The 12,053-nt window shown below is 39.6% G+C and overlaps 1 long non-coding RNA gene across 1 annotated transcript in view; it reads left to right on the top strand.

Moving 5' to 3' along the window:
• The window catches only part of LOC107181921, a 23,756-nt gene extending 12,362 nt beyond the window's left edge, over nt 1-11,394 (top strand). The window contains exons 2-4 of the long non-coding RNA XR_001512630.1: nt 1,722-1,734; nt 3,194-3,199; nt 11,382-11,394. This is a non-coding gene — a long non-coding RNA (uncharacterized LOC107181921). The remainder of the gene's footprint in view (nt 1-1,721; nt 1,735-3,193; nt 3,200-11,381) is intronic.
• Nucleotides 11,395-12,053: the final 659 nt, after the last annotated feature.

Here is a 12,053-nt window from a genome sequence, read left to right as displayed (position 1 = left end):
CTTTTATTGAGAAAAAATTAGCATATAACATATTAGTTTCAGGTGCACAATATAATGATTCTATATTTGTATATATTGCAAAATAATCAGTACAATAAGTTTAGTTATCCATTAATATACATAGTTACAAAACTTTTTTTCTTGTGATGAGAACTTATAAGATCTACTCTCTTAGCAATTTTCAAATATACAATTCAGCATTATCTATACTAATAAAAGGGTAATATGCTAATTAGACTGGATGTCTTCAAATGTCCTTCTGGACAAAGCTGCAGCAGCTGCTTCGAGGGCCGGGCCGAGGCTCAGGCAGCCGCAGAAACTGGCAATGGCGGCAGCAGTGGTGTGATGGGGCATCACCCTTCCCTGATCGGCCTGGTTGCCTCCACAGAGGGAGCCCAGAGGCAGCAGCAGTGAGGGGGTCATGGGTGCGGTGCCTTTCCACAATCAGCCAATTGCCTCCTGCAGAGGGAGGCTAGACTGTGGCTTAGGCAATAATGCTAAGCTGTCAGTAGGACATCCCCTGAGGGCTCCCAGACTGTGAGAGGGGGCAGACCAGGCTGGGGAACCCCCTCTAAAGTGCACGAATTTTTGTGCACTGGGCCTCTAGTTTATAATAATCGCCATGCTACATATTATATCCCCTTGATTTATTTATTTTATAATTGGAAATGTGTAACTTTTACTCCCTTCACCCATTTTGCCCACCCTCCCACCCTGCCTCTGGCAACCACTATCTATTCTCTGTACTATGAGTTCTCTTTTTTCAATTCCACATATAAGTGAGATCATCTAGTACTTGATTCATTCATACTGGATAGCTACTGTTGCATTGGCTATTGTCATTTTTTTATTTGACAATCTAGGAGAAAAGAGGTCTGTGTCCCTGATTAAAAAGTCAGGTAGTGCATAAAAAATCCTTGCAGCACACTGGTTGAAAAATCACTGCTTTAATCTATTTTTTTTTGTATGATACATAATCTGTATATTGCGTTGTGTACCCCCAGCCCAAAGTCAAATCATCTTCCTTCACTATATATTTATCCTCTACCATGCCTTCAACCAATTTCCTCTGGTAACCACCATACTATTGTCTGTCCATGTCTCTGAGTTTCAGTTTTATATCCCACATATGAATGAAATCACATGGTTCTTAGCTTTTTCTGACTGACTTATTTTACTTAGCATAATATTCTCCAGGTCCATCCATGTTGTTGCAGATGGCAGTATTTTATCTTTTCTTATGGCTGAGTGGTATTTCATAGTATACATGCACCACATCTTCTTTATCCAATCCTCTATTGAAGGATACTTTGATTGTCTCCATGTCTTTGTCACTGTGAATAATGCAAAAGGAACATAGGGTACATATATCTTTGCGAATACATGTGTTTTACTTTTTCGAGTAGATACCCAGAGGAGGGATTGCTGGGTCCGTCATATGGTAACTCTATTTTTATTTTTTTGAGGAACCACCATACTGTTTTCCATAGTGGCTGTGCCAGTTTACATTCCCAACAGCACTAAATGCGGGTTTCTCTCTCTCCACAACCTCTCCAACACTGGTTATAACTTGTCTTCTTGATATTAGCCATTCTTACAGGTGTGAGGTAGTCTCTCATTGTAGTTTTGATTTGCATTTCCCTAATAGTTAGTGAAGTTGAACATCTTTTCATATATCTGATGGCTGTTTGCTTGGCTTCTGGGGATTAATCCATTTTGAGTTCATTTCTGTGTGTGGTGTAAGACAGTGGTCCAGTTTCACTGTTCTGCGTGTGGCTGTCCCATCCTCCCAACACCATTTATTGAAGCAATTTTAGTTATAATTGCCGCTAGAAACAATTCACATGTCCTCAACAAGTGAATAAACAGATAGTAAAATACTACTTAGCAGTAAAAAAATAAAAAAAATACTTGGTTGGATCTGAAGGCCATTGTGCTTCAGGGCAAAAAACAATCTCCAAAGGTCACTTATGGCGCTATTCCATCTCTATAATGTTTTGCAAGTGGAAATATTAGAGGGACCAGTGGTTGCCAGGGGTTGGAGTTGGGAGAAAATGTGACTATAAAAAGGCAACTAAGCAGTTTTATACCCTAATGGTGGTGATGGATACACGTATACATGTGATAACATTTTATAGAATTACAGATACGCATACACACACAAACTGTGCAGGTGAAAATCGTTAAAGTGAGGGAAAGTCTGCAGTTGACTTGCTAGTATTGTACCAATGTCAATTTTCAGTTTTGAATAGTGCCCTGTGGTTATGCGGAACGATGTATCGGACCAACCTGGAGAACGGGGATAGGGGAACTCGGTAGTGTTTTTGCAACTCCTTATAAGTGAGACTATGCTAAAATCAAAAAATCATTTAAAAATTGCAGTAAATAAAAAATATACTCTAGACTGACGAATCCCGTTCCTCCCAGTTGGTATTTTATGACTGACATCATAGCCAAGAAAGCGGCATCCCTGGTGAGATTGCGATGTGCATAAGGCATGGCTAGGAATGCAGTGCTCCTGGCTCTGGGTGGCTGTGGGCAGCTCCATGCTCTCCCCACTCAGCACTGTGGGTCAGCTCCACCTGCTCTCTCATCCCAAGACTCAGCCTGGGGAGGTGGACGCCCTCAGGCGCCTCTGCTCTCCTGCCAGGAAGCAGGAGCAAGAGGGCGGGTGGGGCTTGCAGCACCTCCAAAGCTTCTGCTCCGTGCAGCCGCCTCACTTCTCTGCCCGTCTAGTAGCCAAAGCAAGTCCACGGCCAAGTCCAAAGTCAATGTGGTGGGGAAATGTCCTCTGCTTCGCGGAAGGATTGCAAAGGCGGGGAGGGGATTAATAATTGTAAGCGAACAATATGACCTACTGTGACGGAAATCAAGGTGTTTCCACTTGGGATGCTCTATTCAAACAACAAGACATGGGTGTGGCAGGGGATTTTATTTCCTCGAAGCAAATAAAGGGTTCAGGGGATTCACATCCAGAGTTCGGCCTCCCCAAGGGGAGGCTTTCCATTGGGTATGCAGGCCAGGTGTCCCCCAAAATGTATACACACCAACAGCTGATAGCTCAAATTTTGAAAATGAAATGTATTTTAATAAACACTGCCTTTATAATTCTTCAGAGTGCTATATACATTTGGGGGGGGGGAGGACACCCTATATATACTATTTGGTCAGTTACATGTTGATTTCTTTGTAGTTGGCTGTTTTCATCAGTTGAATTCCTGTCCGCTCATTCTGTTTAGAGCTGCATCTTCAAAATACTATGCTACATTTTAACATTTAGCAAGAAATAACATTTAGTTAGAGTTTCCCAGACCTTGAGACCCTCTTCCCATCCAACACTACTACACAGGATAAATGTTATTAAGTCCAGGAAATGATACTTACATCTTTTAAAAGTCGTGTGTGGACACACGATCAACTTTATGTGAGTTATATGAACTCGGGTACTTGAGTTACACGAATTCAGACGTGAGATGTTGTTTCAGGAATTGCAAATTAGCATAGGTATTCAAATTGGAAAATTGAAATAAGACTTTTTTTAGAAATAGAAAGTGAGTATCTGATTTGGATAATTAATTTGACAAAAAAGGCTGACTTTGCTAGTTTGTTGCTCTTTGTTTTATATCCCACATCTGAGTGAAATCATACATTTGACTTATTCACTTAGCATGACACTCTCAAGATTCACCCATATTGTTGCAACTGTCAGTATTTCATCTTTTTGTGGATGAGTAGTATTCCATTGTAAAAATCTATACCTCTTCTTTACCCGATCATCCATTGAAGGACCCTTAGGTGGTTTCCATATTTTGGCTATTGTGAATGATGGTGGAATGAACATAGGGGTACACATACCAATAGTATTACAATAAATTTAATTTAAAAATTTATAAAGATCACTTTACCAATTAAGTTATATAGAAGATGTTTCTGATAAATGAGTTGAACTAAATTTGTATTCCAATGTTTTAACACAAATACAATTAAAGCACAAGAGCAAAGTTGCTTAGAGCTCACATCTATAACAAAAAGGAAGAAGAGACTCAGTGCTGCATCCTGCTTTATCCAAGTAAATAAGTAGCATTCATCTTTGGTTCATTGATAACAGAAAACCATCAACCTTATTGTGCTGCCTTTCTGATCAAATTTCACTTTTATATAATAATTATAAAAACCTATGTTATATTTATGTTACTTTGGTCAAATGATACTAGTAATTGTTGTCATAACTCAAAACAGAAGAAGAATTTAACACTTAGAGTCTTACTATCATAAGAAACTTTAAAACATGAGTATTTCTATTCATACATATATTTTTACTGTAGAAAATATGATTGGAAGAACAATAGAGGACTTCAAGTAAAAAATATGAGCTAAGGGGAATGGACATATAAGATACATGGGGAAAATAACTATAAAATTTGGTCTGTGGAGGAAGAGTTCATTTGAATATTTTTAAAGTGGGTAATAGCAAGTATCAAGTTACCATGCGATTTAGATTCTATTGGATACAAAAGTGAAGTAACAGTTTTATTTTTAAATATTTATAATAACAAGACATGATATTCTTTGCAACTATAAGTTTGAACCATATGAATTTTTAATATGCAACCATTTTCAGCCAACAAATATGGCAAATTCATAAGGTTCAAGTTAATATTTAAAGTTATGACTTAAAAGTTTTAGGTGTCAACTTAAAAATGTAGAAAAAGACACATAATTTTTTCTAAATTAGCTTAGGGAGCATATAAGACAAGAAGTTCAAAGACCACCTCCAAAAAAACCCCAAAAAACAAATTTCTTTTGCATATATGTACATGGAGTCATATAAAAGAAAATTATGGTCATAGTTTTTGCAAGAGCAAAATAAATGGAAACATCTAATAACAGGAGAATGAAAAAATAAATTGGGGTATTTTCATAGCAAATATTTATATAACAAAAAAATGAAGAAATTAGAGGTATACACATTAATATGACTGAAACATAAATACTTGATGAAATCTTATAATATTTGGTGAAAGAAAGAAGTCACAGAAGAATATTTGGAGAGTGATAATATTTATAAAATTTAAAATATTCACATAATACTACATTTTGTTTAGGGATACAAACAGAAGTAGCAAAATTATAAAGAATCTATATATATAAAAGGCTAAGTAACTGACCGTACATCCAACTAACTGGTCCACCGACTGGCCGGTACATATGACGTGAACTGGCAATTTAAAAATAAACATTGAGCCCTAACCGGTTTAGCTCAGTGATAGTGGCCTGTGGTCTAAAGGATCCCAGGTTCAATTCCTGTCAAGGGCATGTACCTTGGTTGTGGGCACATCCCCGGTAGGGGGTGTGCAAGAGGCAGCCGATCGATGTTTCTCTTTCATTGATGTTTCTAGCTCTCTATCCCTCTCCCTTCCTCTCTGTAAAAAATCAATAAAATATATTAAAAAATAAAAATAAACATTAACTCACACATGCATGATACATATAAAGCTCTTACTGGTGCCAATAGCACATGTGTGCTCTATCTGTCATTGTCAATCATGAATTTGGTTTTGAAAGCAAGTATTGAGAAATTCTCTCTCATCATTGATGTTTCTATCTCTCTCTCCTTCTCCCTTCCTCTCTGAAATCAATAAAGAAATATATTTTAAAAATATATATATTTCTTCTAATTAATTTCCTTTCAATGTGCCGGAATCCGTGCACTGGGCCACTAGTATCAGTATAAATAAACACCAAATTTAATCTCGTTTTAACCTGTAGGGAGGCCTATGATTTTAACTGGGTGTGGATACAGACATATTTTTCCTTTATGCTTTTAACATATTTTAAACACTACAAAATAAATGTTCATAACATTTTTAAAGGGGCTTGCATACATTTAATGCTAGAAAAGCTTTGGTGAGGTTCAGGGTATAAGATAAAGGAAAAATATTTCAGACAATATAAGAATAGCTAATATCCCTCTTCCTGAAAATTTAGTCCCCTCCAAAATCCATTTTTGGGGGTGCCATGGGGGGGGGCGGATATCGTTAGAGAGCAGCACACGGATGGAAAAGCTGTACTGTGTTTTTAAGTTAGGCGAGTTTCCTTTGATCACTGTGTCTATAAATGATGTCGGTATTAAAATGTGAACCTTGATCCCTTTTCCAAATTGATGCTGGGTCCAAAGTTTTGTGTCCTGCCTGACTGGCTGCAAGCCTGACACCACAGATTCCTTTGAGCTGAGTGAGGATTCAAACTTTCCCCTTTGCTCTAATTATTCTCTTATCACCTAATTGTGAACAATTTTCAAGCATATGGAAAAGGCGAATGAGTAGATAAGCCTAATTTTATATGCATTGTTCCTGAAAAATAGGAAAATACACTCTTATTTTTAGGAGGGTGACATACTCTCAACACCAAAACCAGCCAAGGGCAGTTCGTAACAGGAAAGCTATAGACCGAGTTCACAGATAAACACACAAAGGTCCTACAGAAATCACCTCCAAATTCAACCCAGCAAAGCATCAAGAATATCTGTATTCCACACCCATCCTTCATTTACAGTTTGGCTGACTATAGAATGCTATGCTGAAAATCATTTCCCTCAAAAACTTACAGGCTTGCTCTAGCCGGCTTGGCTCAATGGATAGAGCGTCAGCCTGCGGACTGAAGGGTCCCAGTTTCGATTCTGGCCAAGGGCACATGCCTGGGTTGCGGGCTCGATCCCCAGTAGGGGGTGTGCAGGAGGCAGCCGATCAATGATTCTCTCTCATCATTGATGTTTCTATCTCTCTCTCCTTCTCCCTTCCTCTCTGAAATCAATAAAGAAATATAGATTTTTAAAAAATTAAAAAGAACTTAAAGGCTATTTTCTCTTGGTTTTTTTTTGTTCGTTTGTTTTGTTTTTTGTTTTTACTTTTAGTGTCACTATCTAAAAAGTCTAAGTACATTCTTGCTCTTGATTTAAAAGAAAAAAAACCTGCTGTATATTTTTCCTCTCTGTAAACTCACAGGATCTTCTCCTGTACCGTGTTCTGAAATTTCATAGAGTCTTTTTTTTGCAGGATCTTGATTTCCCTTGTGCTGAGCACTTGGAAGGCTCAGCGAACTGATATTCTTTAGTTATGGAATTTTTTGCTTATTTAATTTTAATTTATTTTAGAGAGTGTGGAAGAGAGAGAAAGAGAGAGACATCCATTTGTTGTTCCACTTACCTATGCATTCATTGGTTGATTCTTGCATGTGCCCTGACCAGGGATTGAACCCACGACCTTGGTATATCGGGACAGTGCTCCAACTGACTGAGCTACCCGAGCAGGGCTTGAAAAAAAAATTTTTAAGTTTTTTTAATGTTGTTTTTGTGGGTGTGGGTATGTGTTTAGAGAGGAAGGGAGAGAGAGAGAAAAACACCAATGTGAGAGGGAACATGGATTGGGTGTCTCCTGAATACCCTCTACTGGGGATTGGGCCCATAACCCAGCCATGTGCCCAGGAATTGAACCGGCAATCTTTCAGTTCAGGGGATGGCGCCCAACCGAGTCACACCAGCCTTGGTGAGCCTGGAAATTTTAAAAATTATTTCTTTGGCTATTTGTTCCTCTCCATTTTTTTTTATTTGTAAAAGGACCATTTACACATCTTTCTGAGTATATTAATGTCAGTTCTTTTGAGGACTTTTCGTCATGATTTTGTTTTCAATGACAAAAAAATGGAAAATCATAAATCCTAATTTGCAAGTGAATGGATTGACAACTTGGAACATAGTCATACAACTAGATGCCTTTCAGCAATTAAAATAAATAAGCTAGAGCTACATATTTGAACGTGGATAAATCTCAAAAACATAAGATAGTGTGGGGGTAAGTAAGCTGTAGAAAGACATACATCACACACACATATATACATTTCACTCCATTTATACAAGGCTTACGAGTATGCAAAAACAATATTATCTATTGTTTATGACCAGAAATATATGGTGAGTGTTTAAAAGCCATGCAAAGGAATAATAAACTCCAAGTGTACAAGAGTAGTTATATATGGGGAGGCAGGGAAACAGAATTGGGGTACACATGACATTTCAACTGTTCGTTCTAATATTTTCTTTTTTAAGCTGAGTAGTGGGTGAACAGATATTCTTTTTTAATATTTTTAAATAGTCATAATAGTGTTTTTATTTATATAAAATAAGTGAGGGGGTGAATTTAATAAATAAACATAAAGTTGATAGAAAGATCAAGTTTTATTTTAAAACTAGGGGCTCGTGCATGAATTGGGGCACCTTGAAAGGAACTGTGGGCCGCGAGGCTGTGATGGTCTTAGCCCATCCTCCATGGCTCCAGGTCCCCTATCTGCCGGCAGCCCTGCTCCCACTGCCGCCTCTCCCATGTGCCCACTCACCAGCAGTGGGTGCATAGAATTTTCAGTAACCACCAGAGGCTCGCCCGATGACAGCGACTGGTGCCCCGCCTTGGTCTGGTGCCCTGGGTCACCTACGCCACTCTCCTGCCTTGGCCGATGCCTGCCATGTTCTGCACTCGCCCCCTGGTGGTCAGCACACGTCATAGCGACTGGTTGTTCGGTTGTTCTGCCATTCGGTCTATTTCATATTAGGGTTTTATATATATAGATAGGAATAGGAAACCTGGGAAGTCAAGTCACTGCTTTAAAATGTTAGCAGAAAACAACACAATAAAAACAGGGACCGCAGAGAAGCTATCGACAAAGCCCCAGCTGTCGTTTACAAGATGTGAGTAAATAAATAATCTAGCTTTGCATAAATTCTTTTTTCTATAATCCTCACCTGAGGACATTTGTTCCATTGATTTTAAGAGAGAGCGGAAGAGAGAGGAAAAAGACAGAGAGAAACACGGTATGAGAGAAACACATTGATTGGCTGCCTCCTGCATGTCCCCGACCAGGGCCCAGAGAGGAGCCTGCTGCCAAGCCCTTGACCAGAATTGAACCCGAGACCCTCCTGTCCACAGGCTGATGCTCTACCCACTACGCCAAACCGACCAGAGCTGGCCTTGCTTAATTTCAGCCAAAAAGGGATAGTGCCCTGAACATGATTGTACCAGAAACAATCAAAAAGAATTGCAACAGGATGGAAATTGTGCAAGCAGGAGTTCCTTAGCAGCTACAGTGATTTCCCAAAAAGGGTGAATATGCTAACCTAATTTGGAGTTGATGTGTGCAGTCCTTTTCCTCTATCCTGGGAATGGTTCAGACGACCCTGGAGTATGGATGGAGGAAGAAGGCTTCGAGGTGAGTTTTGAATTGTATATAACTGGGAGTGTTCTCCCAACAACGTGCCCTAGTATTTCTTGATTCCTCTGAAAGTCTGGTGTTCCGTCCCACCAACAGGCTACTGTAAGGTAAAACAAGCCTGTGCGCTCTGATCAGCATCACCTCACTTGCTTTTCCCATCAGAATCCCCACATGGAAGTGTCTCCAGAATGAAAGATGACAGAGTTCATTCTCTTAGTCGCATTTCTAACCCGGCCACGAATGCTTATCATGTGGTTATCACTGTCGCCGCCTGGTATCGCTTCTGCTCCCCTAGCCCCTGTAGCACTGGAGGTGGAGATGCCCCAAGAAGGGACTAAAGCAAGATGTGCAACAGCACTGAGCAGATTATTTTAGCGACAACAACTTAATTCCTCTGCCCACCCCACCTTTTCCCATTCCCCGGAGGCACGCACTTGCAACGGTACTTCTAGTACTTTCTCCCAGTCCTTACCTCCATACTTGTAAATAAAATAACTAAACAGACAAAAATGTCTTTCCTTATGGAGTTGAGGAAAGATATATAAAAAATAAATCAAATATATAGTATGATGGCGGGGGTGGGGGACAAAGCATGCGAGTGGACTATAAACATCATGGGATGGAGCAGGAACGTTCTATACGGTGGCCTGGAGAGGCCTTAACTTAGATGTGTCTTGTGAGAAAAGACCCGACGGAGGTGAAGGCTTCCATTAGTGAACAATTACTGCGAATCCCACCTGTGGGGAGGTGTGCCTGGTCAGTTCATTGAACGGCAATGAGGCCCGTGAGGCGGGAGTGGAGCGAGCAAGTGAGATAGGAGTGAGATATGAACGAGAAAGACACCCGTTGGAGATAGCAACTTCAAATACGGCCACGTAATCTCCTATAGGACCGACATTTCTATATATAATAGTTGTAAATTCTGGGGAAATAAAAATTTTTTTAATTTAAATGAAAAAAACATTTCCCTGAAGGCATTGAAGAGGAAACATACACACTCACACACACACACACACACGTGCAAGAAAGCCTGATATTAGTTAACATGTGGGGGGAGAGAACTGGGTGAGTTTCCATTTTCAGATCTTTTAGTCTACAGGCAGGCCTCCTAAAGCTAAACAGAAAATCCTCATTCTTTCTCTGATGAAGGACCAGAGCACAACCACAGCAGCTAGACAGGAGGGGGAAATGTCAGGGGGAAAAGAGTGTCCTAGAAAAGGACCCTTAAATTCTGCATATACACTCCTCCCAGATCCCTGGATGATGCTGAATCACACATACGTGAAACAGATTTAAACAACCTGGCTACAGGTAAAAATCTGAACTGAGATTTGAAATTCAGTCTGCACCGACATCCAATCAGTTAATTGCCTGCTTAAGAAACAACGCCACACTTTTCAGAGGACTATAACAGAACCCAGAATCTCTACAACATGATAGTCACAACGTACAAGATATAATCCCATATTGTTTGACAAGCGAAGAAAGAGATAAGTGGGGGGGGGGCATTATAAAAAGAATAATACAACACAACAAATACTATAAGTTGATCCATATGTTGTAATTAGTAGAAAAAGATTTTAAAACAGTTATAGCAACCACACTCATTGACGTTAAGAAAAATACTTATAATGAACAAACAGATAGGCAATCTCAGCAGATAAACACAAACTATAAAAATAAATCAAGTAGAAATTCTAAAATTAAAAAACACAATATCTAAAATTAAATATTAACACGAGATGGATGATGACAGAGGAGTCAGTGAACTTGAAACTAGATCAATAGAAATTATCCAATCTGAAAAAGAGAGAAAAAGTGGGGGAAAAATAGAACAGAACCTCAGGGACTTGTGGGGAAATATTAAAATGTCTAACATACATTGAATCATCATTGTAGAAAAAGAGATAAATAATGGGGCAGAAAAATATTTGCCAAAAATGACTGGAAATTTCTCTAAAATTTGGCAAAGCACATAAATGTAAAGGTTTAAGAAACTCAGCAAACCCCAAGCAGGATAAATATGAAGAAAACTGTGCCAAGGCAAACCATTATCAAGTTGCTGAAAACCCAAGATAAACAGAAAAGCAGCCAGAGAAAAATGACCAATTATACACAAGGGAACCATGGGTTTCTCATCAGTTATTTTGAAGAGCAGGCAACATTTTCACTGTCTGAAAGAAAAGAAAAACCTGGCAACTCAGAATTCTATACCCAATGAAGAGAGTCTTCAAGAATTGAGACAAAAGAGTGCATTGCCAGAAGACCTACACTGCAAAATGAATGACATGCTTTGGGTTGAAGGGAAATGATAACAGATGGGAACTTGGATCTTCAATGAAAAACTGCAGACCTCGAGGCCCAGGTGCACCTCCTGGTTGCTGATCAGACAGCTCTGTGATGGGAGGGGGCACATCCCTGAGGCCATGGAAGCTCCACGTGCTGGAGCCGGCCAGACCCCACCCAGTGCATTGCCCCTTGGCCCGGCCTAGTTTGCATCCTTTATGATAAGCTGTAATTATGAGTGTAGCACTTTCCTCAGTGTGAGTCATTGCAGTGAATTATTGTACCTGAGGGGGTCATGGGAACTCCCAAATGTGTAGCAGGCTGATCAGAAGTGAGGGTGACCTGGGTACCCCCATGCTGTGGCTTGTACTTTAGGGGGTCGTGAGAACCTCAGAATTTGTAACCATTAGATTGGTGGCCTTATAAGAAGGAGAGTGGGATCTCTCTAGGGAGGGCCTTCTTGCTGTGTGCTCAGATGTCCTTTTCTCAGAGTATGCGTGTGTGTG

This window comes from Myotis davidii, unplaced genomic scaffold (genome assembly GCF_000327345.1).
Source record: "Myotis davidii unplaced genomic scaffold, ASM32734v1 scaffold1394, whole genome shotgun sequence".
Lineage (NCBI taxonomy): Eukaryota > Metazoa > Chordata > Mammalia > Chiroptera > Vespertilionidae > Myotis > Myotis davidii.
This window is presented reverse-complemented; position numbering and strand designations above follow the sequence as displayed.